Genomic DNA, 17,898 nt, shown 5'->3' on the forward strand with positions numbered 1-17,898 from the left:
TGGCCTGAGAGATTCTGTTGAGAAATCAGCTGACAATCTTATGAGATCTCCTTTACAAGTTACTAGTTGCTTTTCTCTTGTTGCTTATAGGATTCTCTGTCTTTAACCTTTTCCATTTTAATTATAATGTGTCTTGGTGTGGGCCTGTTTGGGTTCATCTTGTTTGGGCCTCTCCTCATTTCCTAGACTTCTATGTCTATTACCTTCACTAGTTTAGGAAAGTTTTTGGTCATTATTTCTTCAAGCAGGTTCTCAATCCCTTGCTTTCTCTCTTTCCCTTCTAGTACCCTTATGATGTGAATGTTGTTACATTCCGTGTTGTCCCAGAGGTCTCCTAAATTATCCTCACTTTTTTTTATTCTTTTTCCTTTTTGCTGTTCCAATTGGGTGTTTTATAATACCTTGTCTTCTGAATCACTGATTCGATCTCCTGCTTCATCCAGTCTGCAGGTGGTTCCTTCTAGTGCATTCTTCATTTCAGTTATTATATTATTCACTTCTGATTGGTTCTTTTTTATGGTTTCTATGTCCTTTTTTTTTTATGCTTCCTATCTCTTTATTAAAGTTCTAACTAAGTTTCTTGAGCATAATTATAACCATTTTTTTGAACTCTGTGTCTGGTAGGTTGCTTGCTTCTGTTTTATTTAAGTTCTTTTCTTGGAGTTTTCTTCTGTTCTTTCATTTGGGATGTATTTCTTTGTTTCCTCAATTTGGTTTCCTCTCTGTGTTGGTTTCTAGGTGCTAGGTAGGTCTGCTACATCTCTCAGTCTTGGCTAGGTGGCCTTGTGTACTATGTGGCCGGTGGGACCCTGTCACAGTCTCCCTGGTCACCTGCTCTGGGTGCTCCAAGAGTATCCCTTTTGTGGATCATGTGTGTCTTCCTGTTATTGTTGAGCCTGTATTGCTATTGGCATGTCAGTGGGTGGGATTGACCCTCAGGCTGATTGGCTGTGATGTTTGGCCACATCCACAGCTTACTGGCTGCTGTGCAGGAGTGTTACCCCACTGATTGAGATTTCCCCCAGCAGGTTGTGGTGCCTGCTCTGACCACCCTTTTGTGTGCTGCTTGTGGGGCTAATTGGGTGGTGCTCCGCTGTGGTCTGAAGCCAACCTACAAGTATGTTGGTTCTGTGGACTCTTGGAAGGGGCTCGGGTTCAGGCCCAGGTCACTTATAGCTTGTGACAAGCTGGGGACTACCTGGTAGGAGCTACAAAGTGGTCTTCAGTTGTTTGCTGCTTGTGCTAAACCTGGAGGTGCATATGAGAGGCCACGCTACAAACTGAGGATGTCTGCCACCGATACGGGGCTTCAGGTAGCTCTACAAAATGCCAAAACACCTAGCAGTCTACTGCCTCCAGCCAGCTCCCTGGAGGTTAAGCCACTGATAAAGCCTCATGCGATATGCAAGTTGGGTGAAGCAGGGTCTCAGAGGGCTAGCTGCTGGAGGAGAAAGTAGGAATTGGGTGTGGAGGGGTCCAAATGAGTCAGCAGGGTGGAGCAGTGGGTCTCACCAGGCCAGTTAGATTCAAATTTGTCCTGTTGGGGATGGCTCAACACAGTAAAGATGGTGCCCACATGCCAGCTGCAGGAAAGAAAGAGCCCACACAGGAAAAATGGCAACTGTCCTCCAGATCTTCCCCCAATGCCTGACACCTCAGTCTGCCCCTCGTATACCTTGGATGCCCCTCTCCCCCACGCCCCAGTGACCACCCCGCTGCCCGAGCACAGGATGAGTGCCTACAAGTAAGTGAGCCTGTGCTTGGGCCCTTTAAGAGGACGTCTGAGTTTCCCACTGCCTTCCATCCCACCTGTATGGTTGAAATCCCCATTGATTTTCACAGCCAGATGTTGTGGGGCCTCCTCTCCCCAGGCTGGGAATCCTATTGTGGGGGTCGGGTCCCTCACTACTCTGGGGAGAATCTCCATGGCTGAAATGTCCCTCCTGATTGTCAACCAATCCAGAGGTGTGGGGCTGGCCTGTTTTGTGTCTATAGCCCTCCTATAAGTCTCAACATGGCTTCTTCTTTATGTCTTTATTTATAAAACTTCTGTTCAGCTAAACTTCAGACGATTCTCCAGGTTGACTGTTTCATAATTGAGTTGTAATTTTAATGTGTTCATGGAAGAAAGAAGGTACAATGTTTTTCTACTCCACCATCTTGGATCTCTCCCCAATGTGTAATTATTTGTAAAGAAAAAAAAGAATGTTAAGAGAACAAAGATGGTGTACTGAGAGGAAAAGTTTTATTCCCAAGCCAAGAACCCAATGCAGTACAGGGTCTAGGTTGCCAGGGATGGGATTTGAGGGAGGAAAACCTAGGTAAGTAGAAAGATCCTGAAAAGTCTCTTCGCATATCAAGAAAGTCCCTGAGTGTTGGCGATGGTGTGGGATTGTCAGGCAGCTTGCTTAAGGAAGCAGTAGGGTCACTTGAAGAGCTCAGGAATGTGGGACTTTACGTCAGTATTTTGGTGCCCAACTCAGCACTGCTGTACTTGAGTTGGGATTTGTCTTCTAATGATAACATAGCCAGGTTGGGCTTTCTGAACATTATAGTGGGGATTACTCATAACATGACTAAATGTAACAAATTATCTTCCTTGTATCTTTTCACCCTCCTTTTCCGCATCCTTTCCAGCTCCTGTTTCATCCCCTTAAAGTGCCTGTATCTCAGGGCTCATGAGTATCAAAATATAACTCCATTTTTGAAAGTCAATGTCATGTCTCTCTTTTCAGGGTCCAGGGCCCAGCTAACTAACCTGAGCAATTTGCCACACTAATGGGTAATGAAACTTCTATGGCCTTATTTCAGTAATGTTGTCCCTCTCAGTGACTTTCCAAAACAAATTTGCAGGCTAACTGATAGATTGGGGGATAAAGATAGGAGCGGGGGATGTTTGGGGAGGAACCCTATTTGGCAGCTCTTCTACACACCTCCTGGCATCAGCATGTCTCCCCTTTGCTCTAAGAGGAAGATACTTCAATTTGTCAGGGTCTTCAGAGAAGCAGAATCAATATCAATATGAGAGAGAGAGAGAGTGTGTGTGTGTGTGTGTGTGTGTGTGTGTGTGTACATATATGGTAAGAGTTGATACTGCAGTTTTGAGTTCAACATCTGCAGGGTAGCAGGTTAGAAACTCAGGCAGTGTTTCTACGTTGCAGTCTCAGAGAGAATTCTTTCTTCAGGAAACCTCATTCTTTGCTCTTAAGGCCTCCAACTGATTGGATGAGGCCCATACACCTTATGGAAGATGATCTGTTTTACTCAGTCTACTGTGATATTGTGATGCATAACAAGAATTATACATTTAGTCTTCAACCAGTTCCTGGCACAGAGCTCCTAAAACCTTTGGAATTTCTTTAAGTGATGAGAGCAATAATGGTGTCTTATTCTGTTGATGAGATGGCTTTTTGAATGCCCCTATATCAACTAAAGATGGGGACTTGTCACCAGAGGAACCAACCATGTGATTAGAGATTTGGAACTTTCAGGCACCCCCTGACCTCTGGGGAGGAGGGAGGGAACTGGAGATTGAGTTAAACCAGTAGCCAATGATTTAATCACTCGTGTAATGAAGCCCTCCATAAAAACCAGGAAGGATGGGGTTCTGGACGTTTCCAGGTTGGTGAACACATGGAGATTTGGGGAGAGTGGTACACTCAGAGAGGACATGCAAGCTCTATGCCCTTTTCCCACACCTTTTCCTATGCATCTCTCCCCTCTGACTATTCCTGAATTATGTCCTTTTACAATAAACTGGTAATCTAGTTAGTAAAATGTTTCTCTGAGTTCTCTGAAGCACTCTAGCAAATTAAGTTAAGGAGTTGTGGGAACCTTCCATCTATGACCAGTTGGTCAGAAGCACAGGTGACAACCCGGACTTGTGATTAGCATCTGAAGGGGTGGTGGCAGACTTGTGGGACTGAGCCATTAACCTGTATGATGGAACGCTTTCTCCAGGTAGGTAGTGACAGAATTGAGTTAAATTGTAGGACACCCAGCTGGTTTCAGAGAATTGCTTGGTGGTGTTGGAAAACACACACATTAGAATTGGTGTCAGAGTTTCAGTTATTGATTTAAGTGTTAAACACATCTAAAAAATACCTTCACAGCAACATCTAGACTTGCCTTGGACCAAACAACTGGGCACCATAGCCTAGCCACGTTGACACAAAATCACCTATCACAATGCTCAATTCCATTCTTATGCTGCCATCCTGCAGGGCTAAATCCAATTGCTTTCCTTTCTTTCTCTTAGTTTTCCAGCCTTTGCTTCTATTAAGGCAGAGTATGACTGCAAGAGGAAGCATACAAACAAACAGATGAAGGAGGGAATGAGGGACATTATAATACTTATGCAAAGCTACTGTTATTTCAAAGTGATACTATGCCACTTTTTAAATTATAAGCTTTTTTTGTTTCATTCTCAAACTTGGCAAATTCAGAATGTCTGTCCCCAGCTTCACGTGGCTCCAAAGTTTTACACTTAGAACAAATTGTCTGAGAAGGGCTGGTTACTTCCTCCAGGGAGGAGCTAACATAATTTTTAATGTGTGGCAATGGATGAAAATTGGAATTCAGATGAAATGCAGACAGACTTTGGCACACTGTAAAAGTCCTGCTCGTTAAGCATCTAGCCCAACTCTTTGTGAGGTAAAGGCACCACCCAGCCTGGAGAAGAACAATTCTCTTATCTTGTCGGGGCAGCTGGCTTATGGCGTTTTCCAGGCAATAGATCACAGAGAATTATTTCCAGCTCTCAACTTCCAACCAGCCACCCACTGGCCTTCCTACCTCCCCCTGCCTTGCTAATTCGGCTTCCTCCACCGCCACTTTTCAAGATGGGCAGTGCTGACATGATTGCTGGTGCGAGTAGCCATGGGTGTTCAGTCCCATTTTGCAGATGAAAAGTTGAGGCACGGTGATGAGTGGCTCTTCTATGAGGGAGCCAGAAACAGCAGCCCCAATAGCTGATCTTCCCAACTGATGAATGCATCAGGCCTAGCTCCTAACCTAATTCAACTACAACTAAACTAAAGTTCTCTGCCATCCAGACAATAACCAACAATCAGTGGGCTCACAGCACTTAGCTACTTTCTCGATGTCTGGGTGTAAATGGTGGTGCTGCTTCTGGTCATGATGATGATGATCCTACTTACTGACCTTCTCCTCTGTGATGCGCTAACTCATTAACATTCCAAGCAATGAGTTTTAATCTCTCTTTTACAAATGAGGGCACTGAGGCCCAGGGTCACTACCTAAGCAAGAGTAGTCGACAGGGATTCAGACTTAGCTTGAATGGCTCGCTCTCCTAAGCTCCTAAGACCACTGCTGAATGTCTGACCCCCTTAGGCACTCTGACTTAACTGCTTTCGAATCTATGTGTGCGAATTGTACATGTTCATCCATCAGGAAAACTAAGGTTTATTTACCTGATTTTGAATTTGCCACATTAAAAACTTGTTTCACACAACATTTGCCTTCAAATTGGAGGGATTTTCAAGATAGAATGTGATATCATTATTAATACAGATGAAGCATGCTATTACATCTCAACTTCATTATATACAGAAGGTACCAAAGCCAAAAGGGAAGGGAGGGAAGCCAGATTTTCATAGAAATGTGTTCCCTGATTGGGTAGAGCAGAGACTAAAGTTGGGAAACCTAAGCAAATACATAATAAATGAGGTGGGAAGTGACAACAACCAGAAGCATACGCTAGTTGTTCTAGGTACAGTAGTCCCTTCTTGTCCTTGATTTCACTTTCCATGGTTTTAGTTACCCACAGTCATCCAGGGTCTAAATATTAATTGGAAAATTCCAGAAATAAACAATATATAGGTTTTAAATTGTGCGCTGTTCTGAGTAGTGTGATAAATTCTCGTGCAGTCCCGCTCCATCCCACCGGGGACACGAATCATCCCTTTGTCCAGTGTATCCACACTGTATATGCTACTCACTTTTAGTCACTTAGTAGGTGTCTTGGTTACTTAGTAGGTGTCACTTAGTAGGTCACTTAGTAGGTGTCTCCATGTCAGATTGTCATGGTATCACAGTGCTTGTGTCCAAGTAACACTTGTTTTAGTTAATAATGGCCCAAAGCCATTCACATAACTTTTATTACAGGATTTGTTTTAATTGTTCTATTTTGTTATTAGTTATTGTTGTTAATCTCTTACTGTGCCTAATTTATAAATTAAACTTTATCATAGGTATGTGTACTTAGGAAAAAACAGTATATATAGGGTTCAGTACTATCTGTGGTTTTAAGCATCCACTGGGGGTCCCGGTGGATAATGGGGGACTACTATGCTCTAATGTCTAGTATGTCATGCAGTTAACCATCATCTTGTGACTTTCGTCATAGAAATATTTTTTTTAAACTCTCATTTATTGAAGCACTTTTCTCTGTGAAGACACCCATTCAGCTTCTTTTGAGAGTTCCCATAGGAAACAAGATTTCCTTTTACCAAGCAAATTGCTTTAGAGTTCTCTACTGGAACACATGTGTTCTGTTAAATGATAGATACTAAGATATCTTGGTGAGCTCAGAAATTAATTTCCTTTATGTTTCATGTCCTTGCACACTGGTTCCCACTGTTGATTATTACTCATATATCACTCTCTCCAATTATGAACACTGCTTGAGAACAAGTTGCTGAAGGAAACACAAAAATAGATCAATCATAACATTTATACCTCCTGGGAAGAAACTCATTCCATTTTCTTGGCTCACAAATACAGTATTAAATTAATTTTTCTTTAATTCATCAAATGCAAGGCATTTGTTCATTGATACATTCAACAAATACTTATTGAGTATCTACTACATATCAGACACGGTTGAAGTGGCCAAAGAGAGGAGCAGCAAATTATATAGTCAAATATCCCTTCAAATATCCCTGTCTTCATGGAACTTACATTCTAGCAACACACACACACACACACACACACACACACGCACATGCTCAGTTTAATTTAGATGTGAATAGATTATAATCAAAGGTTAAGACTTAAGGGATTAAGTTTATTGTTTAGCATATTTGTTTGTTCACTTCCATAGCCTTAATAATTTTAGGTAAAAATTATTTAGTGAAGTAGAACATATTTATAAAATGTGTGCAAGTGTACAGTTCAATGAATTTTCACATTATTATAACTATCAACTAAATCAGTAAATAAAACATTACTAGTCTCCCAGAAATTCCTCCTGTTGCCTTGCCTTACTCTGGTAACTAACCCCTTTCTCTAAATATAACCACTGTCCTAACTTCTAACAACGTATATTAATTTGTCTGTTTTGGGACTTTATATAAATTGAATCATAAAATAATTACTACTTTTTTGCGTGTGTCTCATTTCATTAATTTTTTTTTTTAGATTTCTCTCTGCTACTGTGTGTAACAGTAATTTGTTCATATTTGTTGCTGTATAGTATTTCATTGTAGAACTATGTCGTAATTTAGCATAATTCGTTCTATTTTTGGCATTTGTGTTGTTTCTAGTTTGGAGTTATTAATAATACTGATATGAACATTCTTGTACATCTATTTTGGGACATATACCTGTTGAATAAAAATCTAGAAATGAAATTGAATGCTGTGTCACAGGGTACATGCAGATTCAGCTTTAGTAGATACTGCTGAATAGTTCTTCAAAATGATTGTTGCCATGTACACTCTCACCTGCAGTGTATAAGAGTTCCAATTGCTCCGCATCCTCCCCAATACTTTGTTATGCATCTTTTTATGTTTAGTCCACTGGTTGGGTATATAAGGGATTTTCACGTCATTAACATTGAAATTTCTCAGCGATTAATATTTTTGAACATCTTTTTATATTGGGCATTTGGATATTATCTTTTGTAAAGTGTCTCTTTAAGTCTTGTGTCCAATTTTCTATTGTACTGTCTGATATTTTCTTGCTGAGTGGTAAGAATTATTTGTATATTCTGGATATGATTCCTTTGCAGTGTTATAACTATCTTTTCACTCTGCAGCTTACATTTTTCTCTCTCGATGTTTTTGGCTCAACACAAAATTTTCAATGTAAAGTAGTCTAATTTTTCAGTGTTTTTTTTTATGGTAATGCTTTCTATGTCCTGCTTAACAATTTTTTTTTAAGCCTCACCACAGTCCTGAGGATATTTATTTCATTTTCCTCTGGAATATTTGTTATATAAGCTTTAGTATTTATATTTACCTGGAATTAAGTTTTGTATATGATGTTAATATGAGTCAAAATTCATTTTTCCCCACTTGGATATTTTGTATTGATAATTTTTGCGGAAAATTAATTAGAGAAATAGGAGAGGCAGCTTAAAATAGTATCAATATTTCATAGCAAAAATAGCAAGCACTTTACATACCATTTATTATGTGCATTTAGTGCCCTACACATGTTACATATGTCACTCATTTTATGTACTATGTCTTAGATACTATTATTATGACTCCCACTTTACAGATTAAGAAACTGAGGCTCAGACAGGTCAAGTAATTTGTCTAAAGTCACACGGCTAATAAGTGGCAAGGCCAACGTTTGAACCAGGCATTCTGACTTTAAAATTGGCTCCCGTGGCTCCCCTAATCACAAGGCAAGAAATCTTACATTGTTTGAAGTCAATTATATAAGTGGGGTTATAATGTCTAAATTTGGACACCCTACTTACACAGTGCAAATTATACAACTTTGGAGCACTTAAGTAATAAAAGAACAATGTGGAGTTTCAAGGTATCAGCTGTGCTTTTCTTCCTCCACCCTCTCATTTTGCTCTGATTTTGGTGTCTCTTGCTTACATTTCAGATAGACAGTACTAGTCTCTGAGCAATCTTTTTATTTGATTTTAAAGAGTGTGTCACTGTCTTAGTCTTCAGTACACTGAGTATGCTAAAAGGGAAGCATTTATGTCCATTTTCCCATTATATACCTTTCCCTCGGCAGTTACTGCAATTTAACCCAGAGCTTCAAGCACAGTTTTCATCTCAAATTTCTTTGTTTCTGTGGCTTGAAGCCAGCCCTTTAAAATCAATTTCTCTTGCCCTTGACTCCAGTGGTTGAATTTCTATTTGATTTCTTTTTCTTATTCTTTCTGTCTTTTATTTAAATCCTGGCTTCCATCCAAAATAGGAGGAGAAATGAGCCTAAGCCTTTGAGTACTGATACCACCAGCAGGCTATAAAGTTTTTGTAGCCTGGAACACTGACTTGGAACCTACATAAACTCACCTAGAGTCATTGATGGACGCTGGCTTGCGTGGGGCAGCTACTGTAAACTACCTCGATTACAACACACACCTCAGCTGTTAAGCAATGAGAAAAGGCCAAGGAGCATAGTATGTGATTTGGCTCTTTTAGAGGAAATGCATCCTGAGATGGAATCAACAAATGAACCTGGTGAGGAAAGTGTCATTGGTCCTTCACAGCAATTAATCAACCTGCCTCATATGAAAATGGTGCAAATGTTTGGGGCAACCATACCATAATGCACAGCTCTGATTCGGTTCCAAATCCAGTGGCCAATATGACTAAATGGTTTATAAACAGAACTTCAGATGTAGCAAACAGAAGCACAAAGCATAAGTTATGACTGACTGAGTTCAATTTAATTAAAAGTTCTTTGAGGTGGTTTTGAGGAAGTGGTTTCAGCTCAGACACCTGGGGAGACAACTGTTAGTACCTTTGAAGCATAAACTTCAAAATGCTGGAAAAATTCTTATACTAACTGGTGGGGGATGGGAGAAGCCATTGCAAAGTTCTAGGAAATATCAGCATACTAAAGGGAAATAGTGAAACCCAGAACAAGTTTTTCGTAAGAAAAAGAAAAAGGAAAAAAAAAAAAACAAGCAGGAATTTTAAACTTTCATTTTGACCAAATATTGGAAGGTGTTTCAAGGCCCTGCCATTTCTGTGGTTGATGGGCTTTAGCTTCTCTAAACCCCTTAGGAAAGGAAGGTCATTTGAAAATATCATGGATTCTGCTTTGACTCAGCCTGTCATTATTATACGTGTAACCTTGAGAAAGTCATTAACTGCTCTTTCTCTGACTTACAAGCTTCTCAAGGGCAGGGGCACGTCTTCGTAAACATGAGCTCTAGCAGTGGGCACTTAGAATTGTGTTCAATGAAAGAGACAATGAAGGAAGAATGAAAGAGATGCTATGAAACGATATCTAAGCTGCCTTTTGATATTCATAGACTACATTTCTACATTCAAAAATATTTTACAATGAGCAATTTGGGAACATGCTAAATAAACATGGTCATATACTCAAGCAAATGGTTTGATTTGCCCTGGCAAGGAGGAGTATTTGAACACTGACATGGTTTAGAACAGCAACTACGAGGTGATAATGAAATGACTGACTTTATGTTGATTTTACTATTGTTTTAACATCATGTAGTGACAATCCACCCACTTCCTGGCAGCTCCCACTGTCCTGGGTCTCCCACCGCCAGAGGCTCCAGCTTCTTCTCATCTTTTCTTATCAATATCGCCAACTTGATTAAAGTTTTTCATAGTGGCTTTCCTAAGAAAAGTCAACTAGATGATACGTTTATTCTTTGAAAGACAGAAATTCTGTGGCAGAAAGATAGATGGATATATAATGGCATTGATAGGATTCTGGTGATATGATTTGACTCACATTCATGAAAAGGCTTCCACAAACAAATATATTCTATCCAACACACACACGCGCACACACACACACACACACACACACACACACACACACACCACACACACCCCCCGCTAAGCAACAAGTACATTTTTAGTGAGTTTGACACATATTACCTGGCAGGGGTAAATGCGCATTGATACGCTTTATATATCAGGCCCTCTGCTAGGCCCTGGGCTTTGACAAATAGCATGGAGCAGTTAGGCTAACAGCGCGAGTAAGCTGAGCCAACACAGAGAAGGAGGAATTCTACCCAAGCACATGAGCAAGACTTCCCAGTGGGGGTAACAGTTAAACTGAGCCTTAAAGAAGGAGTCTGATTAATCCCTTTGAAGAAGTGCATTACTATAGCAGGAATGAATTTACTGGTTTACTTGATGAGCCCATTACCATCTGTTGTTACTGAGGAGTCCCAAATTAAAGACATGCAAGATAGGTGAGATTTACTGAGGGGGTGAAATTGAGAGTTCAGGGTGGCAGTCGGGGGCCCTTTTAAGGAGGGGTTGGGGTGAGTAGAGAAAGCAAGTGAGCTCACAGGGGAGAGACACACTTCCCCCAAACTACTCACAGCCTCTGTGGGATGGAATGAGGTGGGAAAAGTTTCAAAAGCCGCTTCACAGATTTCTTTAGTTCAAGCTCTATGGAATCTAAGACTTGACTGTTCCCTCAAAGAGCAGATCCAAGTCATTCTGTATAGGATTCAGGACTCTTCAATTTTATGAACCGCATCTCACTATTTAAAAAAAATAAAATGTTTTTAGGTGAAATTCATGTAAAAGTAACCATTTTAAAACGAACAATTCAATAACATTTCATAATTCACAATATGGTGCAACCACCACATCTATTTAGTTCCAAAATATTTTCAGCACCCAAAGGGAAACCTCATACCTATTAAACAGTTACTCCCCAATCTTCCCTCCCAAAACCCCAGGCAACTACCAAGCCCTCTGTCTCTATGGATTCACTTAGTATATTTCATATACATGAAATCATACAACATGTAACCTTCTGTGTCTGATTACCTTCACTTAGCACAATGTTTTCAGGTTGTGGCAGGTAGCAGTACTTCACTCTTTTTATGGCTGCATAATATTCCATTATATGGAATTACCACAATTTATTTGTTCATTCATCCATTGATGGACATATGGGTTGTTTCCACCTTTTGGCTGTGAATAGTGCTGCTATGAACATGCATGTATATATTTGTTTGAATACCTGTTTTCAATTCTTTGGTATATATACCTAAGAGTGGAGCTGCTGAGTCATATGATAATTCTATATTTAACTTTCTGAGGAGCCACCAAACTGCTTTCCATAGCAACTGTACCATTTTACATTCCCGTAAGCAAGGGTCCCAATCCTCACCAACACTTGTTATTTTCTGGTTTTTGATCAGAGCCATCCTAGTGATTGAAAAGTGCTATCTCATTGTGGGTTTGATTTGCATTTCCCTAATGATTAATGATGCTGAGTCTCTTTTCATGAGCTTGCTGGCAATTTGGATAACTTCTTTGGAAAAATGTCTATTCACATCTTTGTCCATTCTTAATTGAGTTGTTTATCTTATTGTTGAGTTGTAAAGGTTTTTTATATATCTTGCATACTAGACCCTTATCAAATATATTATTTGCAAGTGTTTTCTCCTATAGTGTAGGTTGTCTTTTCACTTTCTTGATAATGTCATGATATGCAAAACTTTTTAATTTTAATGGAGTCCAATTTATCTATTTTTCTTTTGTTTCTTGTGTTCTTGGTGTCATATCTTAGAATCCATTGCAAAATCCAAGGTTATGAAAATTTACACCTATGTTTTCTTCTAAGAGTTTTTGCAGTTTAAGCTTTTCTATTTAGGTCATTGATCTATTTTGAGTTAACTTTATTTATAATATGAAGTAAGGGTCTGACTTCATTCTTTTCAAGGAGGGTATTTAGTTGTTCCAGGACCATTTATGAAGAGATTATTTTTTGTCCATTGAATGGTCTTGGCACCACCCTTTTCAAAAACCAATTGGCTATGGAAGTTTGTGTTTATTTCTGCATACCTATTTTTATAGAACTTTCACAATAAAGATTTCAGTCACAAATTTTATTTTGCTCATTTTTCTTGGTTACTAGATTTTTAAAGGATTTTCAGGCTACATAATCATGCCTTTATTTTTCCTTCCTCATTCAGTAAAGCATTTCTTGTCCTCTTTTCTACAGATGCTATAGTAGCCCAGTAACTGGAAGACTGAAAAAAAATTTTTGAGTAGTTTTTAGATAATAAATTTGGCCATGTGATGATGTAGCACATATAGTGCAAAGTCCAGGATGAATGAAGGCCCTCACACATTTTTTCATTTGTTCTCGTGAGTTCCCTTGAAAACAGACATTTATGGGAATTTAGATTATTCTACTTCAAAGTTCCTCTTCTGGCAAGGTTTTAGTCTTATGAAATGTCACTTCTGTAGTTTTCCTTTTAAATTTACTCTACCTTTGACATTCTGTATCTTACTCCACATTTGTACGTTTTTTTTGGCCCATGCTCTCTGACTGATTATTCACTTGTTGAAATATTTACATTGACTCTTTGAGGCCACAGCTGCTCCTGGCAGAATTACCTTTTAGCCCCAGTGGGCCAGTCTCTGAACTTTTTCAATTGAAAAGGTCATGCAGTTATGGGTACTGACAATTTTTAATTTTGTAACCTCTGTGGGAAGCTGAAGGGGGCAGACTTGAACAAATAAATTAGTGTCAGCTGGCCACAAAACTCACTGAAAACTGCCATGGGAGGAAAGAAGAGGCAATTTAACTCCAATAAACAAAGAGGCATACTGGGCATTTCTATGACAGCATTGAGCTGTGTCATCATGTGGACTGAAGAAAATTTGAGGTATTAATCCCTTAAATCTCCTGCAGGCCTTGTGCAGGTAAGAGCTCTCAGCTGAGTTTCACTCAGTTTATTCCAACCCAAAGAAGATTATTTACTGATTTTCTGATGCCCTGTTATCTACAGGATATTCAAGAGCCTTACAGTCAAAAAGCTTCTAGATGTCTTGACCACAAAGAAGACTTCATTGGAATTTTGTCTAATCTGAAGCCACTTCCTTGTCCTGCTATGAAAGAGGGGAACATGTCCCTACTATGTTCCATAGGGACCTGAGCCCAGGCTGAAGAAATGCTGCACAGCCAGGGGCAACACCAAACAAGCTGACTATGAGAATGCCACCACCTCATCACCCCATACACAAACATGCACACACAGATAATTATTATTATCTCCCTTCTACCCATTTATACAGGTGTTGAAACAACTATTCCTCACGCACAGTTGATCAAGGTTTGACTGCTGTGTAACCTTCCTGGGATGGCGATAAGGAGAAGTCCACCCCCTGGGCCCAAAGCAGAGGCCCAAACCTGGTTGTCAAGCAAGGCGCTGGTAAAGCAAGCCCGTCACTTTCAAAAAGCCTTGTGTTTTCCCCAGGTTATAAAAACAGCCAAGCAGAATTAAGAAACTGTGGTACATTTATACAATGGAGTATTACTCGGCCATAAAGAAGAAGGAAATCTTACCATTTGCAATGATATGGATGGACCTAGAGAACATTATGCTAAGTGAAATAAGTCAGACGGAGAAAAACAAATACCATAGGATCTCATTTATATATGGAGTCTAAAGAATAGAATAAATGAACAGGCTAATCAGAAACAGTCTCAGAGATATAGAGAAAAAACTGAGGGTTGCTAGATGGGAGGGGGGTGGGGATAGGGGAGAGGGTGAAGGGATTAGAAGGCACAATTGGTAACCACAAAACTGCCACAGGGATACGAAGGACAGTTTGGGGAATACAGTCAGGAATGTTGTAAAGATTTTGTAGGGCATGCGATGGACACTTGTCTTATTGCAGAGACCACTTCATGGACGGTGTCGGTGCCTGACTGCTGCAGTGTGCACCTGAAGCTGAAGCTGAATAGTGATGGGTGTCGACTGTGGTTTAATGAGTATATATATATATAGGCGCAGGGTGTGGAGTGCAGCGCAGGGAATGGGGTCAGTGGAAATGTAGCGGCTATGTGCGACGTCAGAGGGGTGGTAGATTGGGAGAGAGGGGTTGTCACTTTGTGAGGGATGTAAATGTCCAACTATTACAGTGTTTTGTACACCTGAAACTCATAACAATAAAAAGCAGCTAAACAGAGCCAGCCCCAGTCAGTTTGGAGGACCTTCCTCTCCTCTGTGCTAACTCCTTTGTGCTCGGGTATGAGCTTACTTAATAAAATATGTCTCGAAATTTTTCTGGGGTTTCTTCTCGAAGTCTACCTTGGGAAACCCAAGAAGACGAATGCTGGTAACACTGGAGCAACACTTAATTGCTGCAGTTCTTGAATCCTTTCTATGGACAATGGGGAAGGAATCCAAGGTGTCCAGCTCTACAAGCAGTGAAAATAAAACCTCTGTCAAACATTTCCTGGGCCTTGGGAAGAAGGTTGATTCTTTTGTACTCCCGACATTTAGTCTTCTGGGATTCATAGGACAAATTTAGAGAAGGAAATTTGTTTAATGTCACAGAGGAAGTCACAGAGCACCCAAACTACTATTTCTAATGTATCTAGACTTAAGAAATGCGGAGTTGGAGAATGCCTTATAGTATTTCACTTCCCCATCATTTGCTCCTTTTATAAAATCAGGTTCCCCACTGCACCTTTCTGCACTAATGAAGCTGTTCTTCTCCAGCCTTCCATACTGACCTGGCCTTCTTTTAAGTCATCTTGAGCTTCCTCCCACACTTGCCTTACCTATTCCTTTGTGAACTACTTGCCTCCTTTGAATTCCAAAACATCAATCTCTTCTGCTTCTCTTTTTTTGATTGGTGTGTCTCAGTCTTTCACTAAGGTCTTGTTTTTTGACCCTGAAGGTATATTTCCTCCTAAGTTCTGAGCTTAATTTTCTCCTCTTCTTAATCTACTTATTCTTTCTGGACAACTCCACCTCTGCCAATGGCTTTCGTTAGCAGCTATGTCCTGGTATCTCTCAAATCTGCAGTTCTCACTTATCTCCCAAACTCTAGTCACATTTCCAGCTGCCTTCTGGACACTATCACAGGAATACCCTATAAAGTAGTTATACTTTATAAATATGTGCAACATAACTTTCTGAAATCTATAGAAGACTTTCTTCTTATTCTCTGTATCTTACCTTAGTTAAAAGTAGTCAACTGTATTACCACATTCTCTCATACCTCAAGTTTCAACATCCTATTAATTGTACTTCAAAAATACTATGTTTCCTGTCTATTTCCACCATCATTGCTCCATTGAAGGCCAAACAATCCTATAGTCTTCTAACCCGTACCCTTTAAGGTCTGTGAAAGCAGGGATTTTTGTCCATTTTGTTCACCATCTAGTTTCAACACTTAGCACAGGACCTCACACATTATAAGCAATTTATAAATAATTTTTGAAGAAATGAAAAATTCTATTCCTAGATTCTCTCCCCTTTCATTCATTCTATACAACGATCAGAATTAACCGAAACAAAGACACAATCTTACCATTTGTCCAGAACCTTTTTACGTTCACCTATCAGTTGCTATTGAATGAAACCCACCATTTCTGATTGAAACACTCAAGACCTTTGGCAGAGTGTTCCTAATTTACTTCTGAGAACTCATTACCTATCACTGTCTGCCAGGACCCTACTCACAGGTCAGACTAAACTATTTCCATGCCTTTGATATATCATATAGATCCCCATCTCTTCAACTTCGCTCTGTTTTTTCTTCCAGAAATATCCTTCTCTCCTTTGTATCTGAGATGAGATGGTCTTTTATCTATGGTCCTTTGAATGGTCAAGTTTGAAAAAAATCAAGAATTAATAACAGGAAAATAAAGTTAACAAAATGAAACTGTGGGGTATAATTAAAGGTTAGGGAGAGACGAAAAGGCTGGCATTCTGAATCAGTATCTTTAAAAATTACCATTCTAGCCTTTTCACAAAGATGGTGCCAAAAGCAAAGAAGAAAGCCCTTGCCTCACCCAGAGCTGAAGCCAAAGCAGAGGAATTGAAGGCAAAGAAAGCAGAGCTGAAAGGCGTTCACAACCACAAACAAAAAAAAGATCCACAGGTCACCCACCTTCAGAAGGCCCAAGACACTGCGGCTCTGAAAGCAGCCCACATATTCTTGAAAGAGCGCCCACAGGAGAAACAAGCTTGACCACTTTGCCATCATCCAATTCCCCCTAACTACCAAGTCAGCCATGAAGAAGACAGAAGACAACAGTACACTTGTGTTCACTGTGGATGTCAAGGCCAGCAAGCACCCGCTCAAACAGGCTGGGAAGAAGCTCTATGACATTGACGTGGCCAAGATCAACACCCAGATCAGGCCTGGTGAAGAGAAGAAGGCATATGTTCAACTGGCTCCTGACTAGGATGCTTTGGATGTTGCCAACAAAATTGGAATCATCTAAACTGAGTCCAGCTGGCTAATTCTAAATATAAAATTTTTTCACAATAAAAAAAATTAGCATTCTAGCTTCCTGTACTCTTAGGACCCAAAGTTTCCCTGATACCCACTTCTACCAACCCAACAGCAGACACAATGGGAAAAAGGAATAGAGTGACTCACACCTAAGGTCTCTGAGATGGAGAAGAAACAGTGAAGAAGCCAAAGAATGGTGGCGGACTATGGAAAACAGTATGGAGGTATCTCAAAAATCTGAAAATGGAACTACCCTATGATCCAGTAATTCCACTCCTAGGTATCTATCCGGAGAAATCCAAAACTCCAATTCAAAAATCTTTATGCACTCCTATGTTTATTGCAGCACTATACACAATAGCTAAGACATGGAAACAACTGAAATGCCGATCGGTAGACGACTGGATTAAGAAAATGTGGTACATTTATACAATGGAGTATTACGCAGCCATAAAGAAGAAAGAAATCTTACCATTTGCAACAACATGGATGGACCTAGAGAACATTATGTTAAGTGAAATAAGTCAGACAGAGAAAGACAAATACCATATGATCTCACTTATATGTGGAATCTAAAGAATAGAATATGTGAATGAACTAATCAGAAACGGTTTTGGAGACAAAGAGGAAAAACTGAGGGTTGCTCGATGGGCGGGGGGGGTGGGGGGTAAGGGGGAAGCTGAAGGGATTAGAAAACAATCAGTAACCATAAGATGGCCACAGGGTTTTGAAAATTAATCTGGGGGAACATAAT

Source organism: Rhinolophus ferrumequinum, chromosome 4 (assembly GCF_004115265.2).
Source record: "Rhinolophus ferrumequinum isolate MPI-CBG mRhiFer1 chromosome 4, mRhiFer1_v1.p, whole genome shotgun sequence".
In the NCBI taxonomy this organism is placed as follows: Eukaryota; Metazoa; Chordata; class Mammalia; order Chiroptera; family Rhinolophidae; genus Rhinolophus; species Rhinolophus ferrumequinum.